Below are 13136 nucleotides of genomic sequence, written 5' to 3' on the forward strand. Positions count from 1 at the left end.
ATTGATGCCTTCTGGCAACATTGAAATGGACACCTGTAAGAAATTAGGGGAAATATGGGAAAAAGTTATACTCCCATACATTCATCTACATAATAGGATATCTCTGTTGTAGTATCTCTGCATATCGATTCCTTTCTTTCTTTGATACAGAATAGTATTTCCCTCCTCTAATACGTAATTCTTTTTTTCAATGCTTCATGACTTCCTCTTGACAGTATTGGATTAAAATACAAGTTTAGACTTACATGATACTGCAGAGATTTAAGTCTACCTCATAGCACTTTTCAGATTTGGATCCTATTGCTACTTCCTTTCTTTGGCATTTCAAATTCCTGAAAGGCTATCTCATTGACCCAACAAATAGTTTTTAATACTATGCCCTGTCATAGATCACTTGATGGTTAATATATACTGCTTCTCCTTGAGAAGGTTTTTTTTTCAATATAATTTTAACATTATGGTTAAAACTATTCACTCATCAACAGATCTTCACAAATTTCCCTATCATATATCAGGCATTGCACTAAGTGGTTGGGTTTCAAACACAAATAAGAAACACTTCCTTCCCTAATTATTCCTATTTTCCTTTGAGTGAGATAGACAGTAAATGTGTAAACAGATGTGCTACCTAATTTCATACAAACACTATGAAAAAAATAAAGCAGTCTGAGGGCAATATAAATGTGACAGACACATTTCAAAATGGAATCGTTCTGGAAAGCCAAACTTGGAACTGCAATTGAAGCCTATTTGACAAATACAATGAAAAATACAGTATAAACAATATTTTCACAAATTGATTAGAGATTGAGATAATTTAAAAGGAAAAAATAATTTAAAAGAAAAAAAAAACTTAGTCTAGGTGTTGGAAGGAGCATGGCAAATAATATACATTTTCTCTATCCAAATGCTCAATTTATTAAAAAAAATGATAAAGAAGTAATGCATATGGGCACCCAATTATGACTTGCTGAGTGGGTTATCTCTTTGTGCAAGTAAGTTCTTAATAACAATGAACTGTAGACTGAGAACAATTCTTCCCTTCCCTATCACAGACAGTGTGGGGCCAGGTCTAGGCTTACTATGCATTGTCAGAATATAACCTCTAAAATTAAAGTATAGGGAACAGAGTGGACATGACAGTTTGCTCACCCAAAAATAGGAAACAGAGAAAAAGAATGGGAAATATAAGCCAGTTTCTCCTTCCAAGTCAAATTTAACCATGATTCTTTTCCAAAAAAATAAGAATAAGGTGGTAAAAAGTTGTTGGAAGATTATAGGGAAAGTCACCATTCTTAAAATCAGAAATAAGGAGGAAACATTCACAATCTGATATTTTCAAGTTTCTTAACAATTGGTTGAATTTAAGGACTTAAGCACTAAGCCTAGAGTTAATCCAGAGTTGGAGGCAAGATCAGCATATCACTGCCCCTACCTCCATATCAGCCAGTTTTTAGGATCATCCCAATATTACTGATGAACAGTGTCAATTTTTTCCCTCAAAAGGTTATGAAAAGGCTCAGAATACTACATTAACTAAAACTTTGAAAAGCTGGTATCTTCTCAAGGCTCAAAATTCACCTTTTATTTTTTGGCTCAAATTTGTTCCAGCCATGTTGTCCAATAAAACTCTTCAGAGGGTCTGCTCTGTGACTAGATAACAATATTAAAATTCTAGAACACAGTGTTAGTGGAGATCTTCCAAATTTGAATATAAACCCTTTATTAATTTCCAAAGAACTTCAAGTTCAATTAATTATCCTTGCAAAATAATGTCCATAGGAATTTACTCCCCAAATAATATTCTCATAGTAGTCTAAAGTCTAAAATTGTTACATTAATCTTTTCTCCAATTTCTTATTTTAGTTTAATCCACCATTTTATCGGAGTAAACCAGAAAAGTTCTGCAAGCTGATGGAGATATGGTCTCTTGAGAAGCTATGCTGTCGATGTCTCACTGGAATGAGTGAGCTCCTTCAGAAATTGTAGAAGATCAGTGACAAATCTCTGATATCTCTCACTTTTAAGAAAATCTAGAATTAATAAGATACCATACATCATTTCAGCACTGACATATCTTCCAATAAACTTAGAAAACATGTCAAGCCTTGGTCATTAGTGAAGTTAAACTAGGCAAAATTTTGCTTTCAGAAGCCCACACTCAGACGTGCCAAAGACTATAACAAAACTCAATGGTGTTTGAGAAGGGTCATAGAGGGAACATCTGGGTTTCAGCTTTGCCAATGTGCCAGTCAATTTTGCCAGGTGACTGGATCCCATGGTTTGTGAATAGGTGAGATTAGGAAAAATCATACAAAAGAAGTTAATTATGCCACTATATTTAGGATATCTGGAAGGAAATTCCATTATGCAAATGTTCCCTCTCTTAGAATAGCATTTAAGATATTCCTGCCTTCTGGTAAAGTTTAGAAATTTGTAATGGTGACAGCCTCAATCACCAGATCTTAGTTGACAAGTCTTTCTTCGCCATCCAGAATATTCAAACCCTTAATTTACAATGTCCCTGGGAGTCCACATTTTTGGCAGGACAACACTACATGGAGGTAGTCTGTGTTAGTAGCATGGCCTTTACTATCTCTTGTGAGCAGGTCTCTCCATCCTGTTCCATAATGGCAGCTTAAGCCTATGACCCCCCTTCTCCTAGGCAAGTTTCTCTCAACCCCATATGTGTTTCAGCTGGAAATTTATCCACAGGGATTTTCTGAAGTAAAGTCACTATTGGTGCATCTGTCATATGCTTCTTATCACACTGCCTTTCCTTTGGAATAATGGAGAACTTTGATGACATTTCTTTATGTTATACCTTTTTCTACACTGGGAATTGTTCTGTAGTGGAATATGTCTGTAGTGTTTTAATTTCCCCGTTGGAAGGCTTATCTGAAATTATAAGAGTTTAAACCATTTGTAGTTTGATTCTTTCCTCTTCTATTCAATATAATATCAGCATATTTTGTTGAATCAAAAATCATTCTATTTTACATTTGCTTCCTGTCTCAGATATTTCACTAACAGTTTCTTTTAGGTTTTGAATTGTGGGGTCTCCCGTAATTCAAAAAAGATTTTATAATCAAAGACTTCTGCATCTACTAAAATCATCTCTTATTCAAAAACAATTGTGTCTACATTCATTGTATATACATATTGAATAATTTTACCCAGAAAGTATTCTACCCATGAGGTATTCTCTCAGCAGACTAACTCCAGCCTAGTCTCTATTCATTATTATCCTATCTGGCTCCCTCTTAATATATTTTATCCTTCATCTTCTCTTAAAGATTTAATTTCAAGGAAACCAGAAAATGTCGCCTCAAAAATGTGCATCTTTGACATAAAAATTATTTTGAGCTGGAGGCAATTAAGAAGCAGCAAACACAGGGAAAGTTCTCTCTACCTTCTTCTTTTCTGCCTAAAGGCAAGGTATAAATTATTTGCTTACAGGATACAGACCCATATCAGCACAGAGATGGCACCAAGGAACCTGCAAAAAAACCATACTCCATTAGTATGGAGTATGGTTTACTTACATATTTACTTTCCCACAGTTTACAACACCTAATTCCCAGAGGCAATCTTTAGATCGCTTAAGGCTATACTTCTCAAACTTCAACACAAGTAAAAATCACCCAAGGTCTCCATAACATGCAAGTTCCAATTCATAGGCTTAATTTAGGAGAAATGTATCAAGGTGTAAAAGTACATCTAGATTGATGCCAATGCTGCTGGTCTATGGACCACACTTTTAGTAGCAAGGTTTAGAAAGACCTTAGGGTGTTCTGTGACTTCAGAGTTGTCCATCTTCTTCAAACTAAGAAGATGATAATTTCTCCTTACCAACAGAGCTCCTATTTTTGTATGTTTTTTTATTATAAAATATATCCTCCCTTCTTTGGGTAAAGTCATAATTTTCATCTCAGAAATCTAAAGCCATGTTTATAGATATTGTATTGAATAAATACAGAGTCAACTTGGACAAACTACATTAATTCAAGGATAGTCATTTCAGAATTTTCCCTTTAGTTTCTAAAAGATATTTTAAAGAATATTTGAGACAGCACATCTATCATTGTCTATATGACTAAGAATAATGATTTAAAGCTAGAACACCATTAGAACTCTGTAGCACCAATGGAGTTCAGTTGCCTTATTATAAGCAGCATTCGTGGTTCCCTTCACCAAGGCTAAAGATTTTTAATCCTGCCCCAGCCTCATTTACAAATCAGGTCGGATTTCTGTTTAGCAAAAGTCAACCTAACATAAATTGTAACCCAAATCCTGTCATTTTTCTGCAACCTAGAGCCCTGAATGTTTCCCATTATTCTTTTTTTTTTTTTCATTTTAATATTTATTTATTTATTTATTTGGCTGCTCTGGGTCTTAGTTGCAGCACATGGGACCTTCGTTGCCGTATGCAGGATCTTCATTATGGCATGCACGATCTTTTAGTTGTGTCATATTGAACATTTAGTTGTGGCAGGTGGGATCTTTAGTTGTGGCATGTAGGACCTTTAGCTGTGGCATGTGAACTCTTAGTTGCATGTGGGATCTAATTCCCTGACCAGGGACTGAACCTGGGCCCCTGCATTGGGAGTGCAGAGTCTTAGCCACTGGACCACAAGGGAAGTCTGGTCCCCTTTATTCCTGAGAACTTTACACCATTCCTGAGGCTTTTGAGGCCCAAGACCTTTTAAAGAAATTTTAAAGGACTTTCTGTTTCTGAAATCTATAGGGTTTTTGTTAAACTATGGCTTTCCCATTAAAATTTTTAAAATGTATTTGTCTGTAAAAATGGACACCAAAATGCCAACAATATTCGTCATTTCAAAATAGCATAAGAGAGGTGGAGTCAAGAAGGTGGACTAGGAGGACATGGAACTTGTGTCTCTGCAAAACTAGGGCACCTACCAGGCACCGGTGGGAGGCCACAGACACCTAAGGGGACGGGATGAACCCCCAGTGACTGGGTAGGACGTGGGACATGGGGAGAGTGAAAGAGGAGGAGAAGTGGAGGCGGGATGGGACTGGTGCCTCTGAGGGGCATCTGGGGGAGGAGAAGGGATCCATGCCTGAAGGAGGAAATTAGGGGACCATTGGAAGGACAGAGGATCAAAAGGGAGCATGGCCGGGTTTCCTCTGCCCACTTGGACCCCCAGAAGCCTGCTGAGATCCTGGGCCTGATCCTGGGCCTCTGCCCACCAAGGTCCCCTCCAGCCATATGGGTCCTTAGGGAGTGGGAGGGAGGGAAAGGGGATCAAAAGTAAAGGCCTGACTTCTGGGACCAGCACCCCTGAGGGATGGCTGGGGGAGAGGAGGAGTTCCTACACCCAGCAGGACATGGTTAGGGGTCCAGAGGGGATAGGGGTGACCCTGGGGGAGATGGTGTGGGGGGCACAGAGAAATGGAAGGGAACACGGCCAGCCTTTTCCCTGTCCACTTAGGCACCAGGGAGCCTGTTGGGCTCCTGGGACAAATCCTCTGCCCAGGAGACTCCCTCCTGCCATGCAGAGCCCAAACCTGCCCATACACCCCCATCCAGGACCCTACATCTACACTCAGAGACCCCCTCCAACAAGCTCGGCCTAAACCACACCCACACACCCTCAGGCAGGGCGCTACCTCCAGACTCTGGAACTCCACACTCCAGAGGCCCTCCTTTCCAATATGCTGCCTCTCCCCTTCCATGCAAATCTTGAGCCTAGGCCCCACCCCATGATCAACTGTCACCCCCTCACAGGCCTAGGTCCTGCCCCCTAAAACCCCGCCCCTAACTAAATTCCAAACCTGCCTAAACTCCACCCACATAGCCAATACTTTTTTTTTTCATTTTTCCTCTTTTAGATTGGGGTTCTGTTTTACTTTATTGATTCATTGTTGTTGATTCATTTATATTTTTATTTGTCCTAATAAATCTTTTATTTTTCTAATTTTATTTTATTCTTTACACTTTGTTATTGTTCTCTCCTTTTGGCTTGTTTCCCCTGCCTCCACTTTTTGTTTTTCTTTTTTCTGTTGTGGTTTTATTTTACCTTGTTGCAGTTGTTTAAATTACATTTTTATTTTTCCTAATATATTTTTTATCTTTCTATTTTATTTTTTCTTCTTTGATATTGTACTGCTCTTTTATTCTTTCTTATTCTTTCTTTCTTTTTTTTTTTTTTGCCGTGCCACACAGCTTGCAGGATCTTGTTTCCCAGGACAGTGGTTGGGCCTGAGCTCCTGTGGTGGGAGCTCCAAGTCTAAACCACTGGACTAATAGAGAACATCAAACAGCAGGGAATAGTAACTGGAGTTAGGCCTCCTGGAGGTCCTAATCTCAGCACCAAGACCCGGATCTATCCAACTGCCTGCAAACTCCAGTGCTGGATGCCTCAGACCAAACAACCAGTAACACAGGAATACAGCTCCACCCATCAAAAAATAAAAAATGAAATGACAAAATAATATGTTACAGACAAATGAGCAAGGTAAAAGCCTACAAGACCAAATAAATGAAGACAAAATAGGCAAACTATCTGAAAAAAAATTCAGAGTAATGATAGTAAAAATGCTCCAAAATCTCAGAAACAGAATGGAGAAAATACAAGAAACATTTAACAAGGATCTAGAAGAACTAAAGAGCAAACAAACAGTGATGAACAACACAATAACTTAAATTAAGAACACTCTAGAAGGAATCAATAGCAGAATAATGGAGGAAGAACGGAGATGTGAGCTGAAAGAAAAAATGGTGGAAATAACAGCCACGGAGCAGAATAAAGAAAAAAGAATGAAAAGAATTGAGGACAGTCTCAGAGACTCTGGGACAACATTAAACACACCAACATTCGAATTATACAGGTCCCAGATAAAGAAGATAAAAAGAAAGGGTCTGAGAAAATATTTGAGGAGATTATAGTCAAATACTTCCCTAACATGGTAAAGGAAATAGTCAGTCAAGTCCAGGAAGTGCAGAGAGTCCCATACAGGATAAACCCAGAGAGAAACACTCCTAGACATATATTAATCAAGCTATCAAAAATTAAATACAAAGAAAAAATATTAAAAACAGCAAGGAAAAAGCAACAAATAACATACAAGGGAATCCCCATAAGGTTAACAGCTGATCTTTCAGCTGAAACTCTGCAAGCCAGAAGGGAATGACATACTTAAACTGATGAAGGGAAAAAACTACAACCAAGATTACCCTACGCAGCAAGGATCACATTCAGATTCGACAGAGATTGTAAAACCTTTACAGACAAGCAAAAGTTAAGAGAATTCAACACCACCAAAACAGCTTTAAAACAAATGCTAAAGGAACTTTTCTAGGCAGGAAACACAAGAAAGAAAAGACCTACAAAAAAAAAAAAAACGCTCAAAGCAATTAAGAAAATAGTAATAGGAACATACATATTGATAATTACCTTAAGGGTAAAAGGATAAAAGGATTAAATGTTCCCACCAAAAGACATAGATTGGCTGAATGGACACAAAAACAAGACCCATATATATGCTGTCTACATGAGAACCACATCAGACCTAGGGACACATAAAGACTGAAAGTGAGGGGGTGGAAAAAGACATTCCATGCAAAAGGAAATCAAAAGAAAGCTGGAGTAGCAATTCTCATATAAGACAAAATACACTTTAAAATAAAGACTATTACAAGAGACAAAGAAGGAAACTACATAATGATCACAGGATCAATCCAAGAAGAACATATAACAACTGTAAATATTTATGCACCCAACATAGGAGCACCTCAATACATAAGGCAAATGCTAACAGCCATAAAAGGGGAAATTGACAGTAACACAATCATAGTAGGGGACTTTAACACCCCACTTTCACCAATGGACAGATCAACCAAAATGAAAATAAATAAGGAAACACAAGCTTTAAATGGATACATGAAATAAGATGGAATTAATTGATATTTATACGACATTCCATCCAAAACAACAGAATAAACTTTCATCCCAAGTGCTCATGGAACACTCTCCAGGATAGACCATATATTGGGTGACAAATCAAGCCTTGGTAAATTGAAGAAAATTGAAATCTTTTCAAGTTTCTTTTCCGACCACAACACTATGAGGCTAGATAAAAATTACAAGAAAAAGAAATGTGAAAAATACAAACACATGGAGGATAAACAATACTAAATAACCAAGAGATCACTGAGAAATCAAAGAGATATCAAAAAATACCTAGAAACAAATGGCAATGACAAAATGACAATGCAAAACCTATGAGATGCAGCAAAAACAGCTCTAAGAGGGAAGTATATACCACAACAATCCTACCTCAAGAAACAAGAAAAATCTCAAATAAACCTTACACCTAAAGCAATTAGAGAAAGAAGAACAAAAAAAACCCTCAAAGTTAGCAGAAGGAGAGAAATCATAAAGATCAGATCAGAAATAAATGAAAAAAAATGAAGGAAACAATAGCAAAGATCAATAAAACTAAAAGCTGGTTCTCGAGAAAATACACAAAATTGTTAACCATTAGCCAGACTAATCAAGAAAAAAAAGGGGAAGCCTCAAATCAACAGAACTAGAAATGAAAAAGAAGTGGTAACTGACACTGCAGAAATACAAAGGATCATGAGAGATTACTATAAGCAACTATATGTCAATAAAATGGACAACCTGGAAGAAATGGACAATTTTTTATAAAAGCACAATCTTCCAAGACGGAACCAGGAGCAAATAGAAAATATAAATAGACCAACCACAAGCACTGAAATTGAAACTGTGATTAAAAATCTTCCAACAAACAAAAGCCCAGGACCAGATGGCTTCACAGGTGAATTCTATCAAACATTTAGAGAAGAGCTAACACCTATCCTTCTCAAACTATTCCAAAATGTAGCAGAGGGAGGAACACTCCCAAACTCATTCTGTGAGGCCACCATCACCCTCATACCAAAACCAGACAAAGGTGTCAACAAAAAAGAAAACTACAGGCCAATATCCTTGATGAACATAGATGCAAAAATCCTCAACAAAATACTAGCAAACAGAATCCAACAGCACATTAAAAGGATCATACATCATGATCAAGTGGGGTTTTTCCCAGCAATGCAAGGATTCTTCAATATACACAAATCAGTCAATGTGATACACCATATTAACAAACTGAAGGATAAAAAACATATGATAATCTCACTAGATGCAGAAGAAGCTTTTGACAAAATTCAACACCCACTTATGATAAAAACCCTCCAGAATGTAGGCCTAGAGGGAACTTACCTCAACATAATAAAGGCCATATATGACAAACCCACAGCCAACATCATTCTCAATGGTGAAAAACTGAAACCATTTCCTCTAAGATCAGGAGCAAGACAAGGTTGCCCACTCTCTCACATATTATTCAACATAGTTTTGGAAGTTTTAGTCACAGCAATCAGAGAAGAAAAAGAAATAAAAGGAATCCAAATTGGAAAAGAAGAAGTAAAACTCACTGTTTGCAAATGACATCAGACTATACATAAAGAATCCTAAAGATGCTACCAGAAAACGACTAGATCTAATCAATGAATCTGGCAGACTAGCAGGATACAAAATTATTGTACAGAAATCTCTTGCATTCCTATACACTAATGATGAAAAACCTGAAGGAGAAATTAAGGAAACACCCCCACTTACCGTTGCAACAAAAAGAATAAAATACCTAGGAAAAAACCTACATAAGGAGACAAAAAACCTGGATGCAGAAGACTATAAGACCCTGATGAAAGAAATTAAAGATGATACAAACAGATGGAAATATATACCATGTTCTTGGATTGGAAGAACCAACATTGGGAAAATGACTCTACTACCCAAAGCACTCTACAGATTCAGTGCAATCCCTATCAAACTACCAATGGCATTTTTCGCAGAACTAGAACAAAAAATTTCACAATCTGTACGAAAACACAAAAGATCCCGAATAGCCAAAGCAATCTTGAGAAAGAAAAACAGAGCTGGAGGAATCAGGTTCCCTGACTTCAGAGTATACTACAAAGCTACAGTAATCAAGACAGTATGGTACTGGCACAAAAACAGAAAGATAGATCAATGAAACAAGATAGAAAGCCCAGAGATAAACCCATGCACATATGATCACCTTATCTTTGATAAAGGAGGCAAGAATATACAATGGAGAAAACACAGCGTCTTCAATAAGTGATGCTGGAAAAACTGGACAGGTACATGTAAAAGATTGAAATTAGAACACTTCCTAACACCATACACCAAAATAAACTCAAAATGTATTAAAGACCTAATTGTAAGGGTAGGCAGTATAAAGCTCTTAGAGGAAAACATAGAACACTCTGTGACATAAATCACAGCAAGATCCTTTTTGACCCACCTCCTAGAGAAATGGAAATAAAAACAAAAATAAACAAATGGGACCTAATGAAACTTAAAAGCTTTTGCAAAGCAAAGAAAACTACAAACAAGATGGAAAGACAACCCATAGAATGGGAGAAAATGTTTTCAAATGAAGAAACTTACAGAGGATTAATCTCCAAAATATTCAAGAAGCTCATGCAGCTCAATATCAAAAAATCAAACCCAGTATGAAAATGGGCAGAAGAACTAAATAGACATTTCTCCAAAGAAGAAATGCATATTACCAACAAACACATGAAAGGATGCTCAATATCAGTAATCACTAGAGAAATGCAAATCAAAACTGCAATGAGGTATCAGCTCACACCAGTCAGAATGGCCATCATCAAAAAATCTTGAAACAATAAATGCTGGAAAGGGTGTGGAGAAAAGAGAACCCTCTTACACTGTTGGTGGGAATGTAAATTGATATAGCCACTATGGAGAATAGTATGGAGGTTCCTTAGAAAACTAAAAATAGAACTACCATATGACCCAGCAATCCCAGTACTGGGCATATACCCTGAGAAAACCATAATTCAAAGAGTCATGTACCACAATGTTCATTGCAGTGCTATTTACAATAGCCAGGACATGGAAGCAACCTAAGTGTCCATCGACATATTAATGGATAAAGAAGATGTGACACATATATACAACAGAATATTATTCAGCCATAAAAAGAAACGAAACTGTGTTATTTGTACTGAGGTGAATGGACCTAGAGTCTGTCATACAGAGTGAAGTAAGTCAGAAAGAGAAAAACAAATACCGTTTGCTAACACATATATGTGGAATCTAAAAAAAAAAAAAATGGTTCTAATCAACCTAGGGGCAGGACAGGAATAAAGATGCAGACGTAGAGAATGGATTTGAGGACACTGGGATGGGGAAGGGTAAGCTGGGACTTAGTGAGACAGTAGCATTGACATATGCACACTACCAAATGTAAATATATAGCTAGTAAGAAGCAGCTGCATAGCACAGAGAAATTAGCTCGGTGCTTTGTGACCACCTAGAGGGGTGGGATAGGGAGGGTGGGAGGGAGATGCAAGAGGGAGGGGATATGGGGATATATGTATGCATATAGCTGATTCACTTTGTTATATAGCAGAAACTAACACAACATTGTAAAGCAATAATACTCCAATAAAGATGTTAAAAAACAGTAGCATATGATTTAAGACAATGCTTTTTTCCTTAAGAACTGAGAAGCGTCTGAGATGTTACCTGCAAGCTAGCAAATTAACCTACCACAGTTTAATGCAAGCTGGCAGAAGAAATAAGAGTCCTGGTTCAGAGAAAAAGGACTTAGTTACTTGTGGCGCATTCAGTATGAGCTCCCTGTTTGCATTACTTCGTCCTTCCATGGGAGGATGAGAAATGAGAAATGGTCCTGGTGGGTGCTGCACATAGTAGATTTGTGTCACAGCTGAGGATCCCCAAGCTTACAACACACTCAACCTTAGAAGAAGACTGGGAGCAACTGTACTCCATCTTTGCCCCAGAGGGAGACATTGTCTTTAGTATCCTGAAAAGCAAATAAATTTGCTCTGTCCCAAAGGAAGAAGCTATCTATATAGTCCAAAGCTATTTGTCATATAAACATCTTTAAACAGATTTTCTGGAACAAATATTGTCAAGAGATGTGCAGAAATGCAAGAGAATTATCTATCAATATTGTCCAGGTCTCAGCCATTAACAGTCAGCAACACATCTGTAAAACCAGCCCTGCTACACAAAAAAAGACATTGCAAGTCACTAAATTCAAGAAGTTGCTTGATGCTCATTTTAAAAACACCATTGGAGAATAAACCCATTCACTGTAGCCATGCCAAACGTTTCAGTTTCCGCTTAAAATTCACTGCCCCAAATTCCATAACTTTTGTTTTCTTTGAATGTATTTTTTCTCACAAGATCTGATTATTTGTTTAAATGTAACTTTTCATCTAAAACTAACACATCTGCCATTCCCAGTCTGATGCACAGAGAAGTAGAAGTCTCAGTCTACATACAGGCTGCTATCCAAGAGAGAAGGAAAGAAAGGTGCTGAGATGCATGTGCCCAGTTTTGTCCTCCAAAAAACACCAATCTCATGTGTTTATTTCTTTTTCCTGAGGTGGAATGAGGTATAGAGAGAAGAGAAAAGAATTTAGGGAAAAATTTTCCTTATGGCAACCGGCAGTAGAGAATGACAATGAATAGTAATTTATAGAAAACAATTTCTAGAATTTAAAGAAAGAATTTATAGAAGAATTACAAATAACTAAGTGTATATAAAGATATTTAACTTCGTTTTTTTTTTTTTTTTTTTTTTTTTTTTGCAGTACGCAGGCCTCTCACTGTTGTGGCCTCTCCCGTTGTGGAGCACAGGCTCCGGATGCGCAGGCTCATCGGCCACGGCTCACGGGCCTAGTCGCTCTGCGGCATGTGGGATCTTCCCGGACCGGGGCACGAACCCATGTCCCCTGCATCGGCAGGCGGACTCTCAACCACTGTGCCACCAGGGAAGCCCTAACTTCATATTTTAATTATCTAGCTTGTTTCTCTAAATGTCTGTGAAAATGTATGTGTCTGTCAGTATGAAAGAAAATGTTTTTTCCTCAACATTGCCAATGTAGGTATTATCAAACAATGTTTTATAGGTAGACAAAGTAGAAAACTTGTTTAGAGCTGCAAATATAATAATTACCTACAAAGGTTGTTAAATAATAAAGGCATTTATGATCTAATATAACAAGAAGGTCAAAA

The sequence above is a fragment of the Mesoplodon mirus genome (assembly GCF_964341445.2).
Source record: "Mesoplodon mirus genome assembly, chromosome: 6".
Taxonomy (NCBI): domain Eukaryota; kingdom Metazoa; phylum Chordata; class Mammalia; order Artiodactyla; family Ziphiidae; genus Mesoplodon; species Mesoplodon mirus.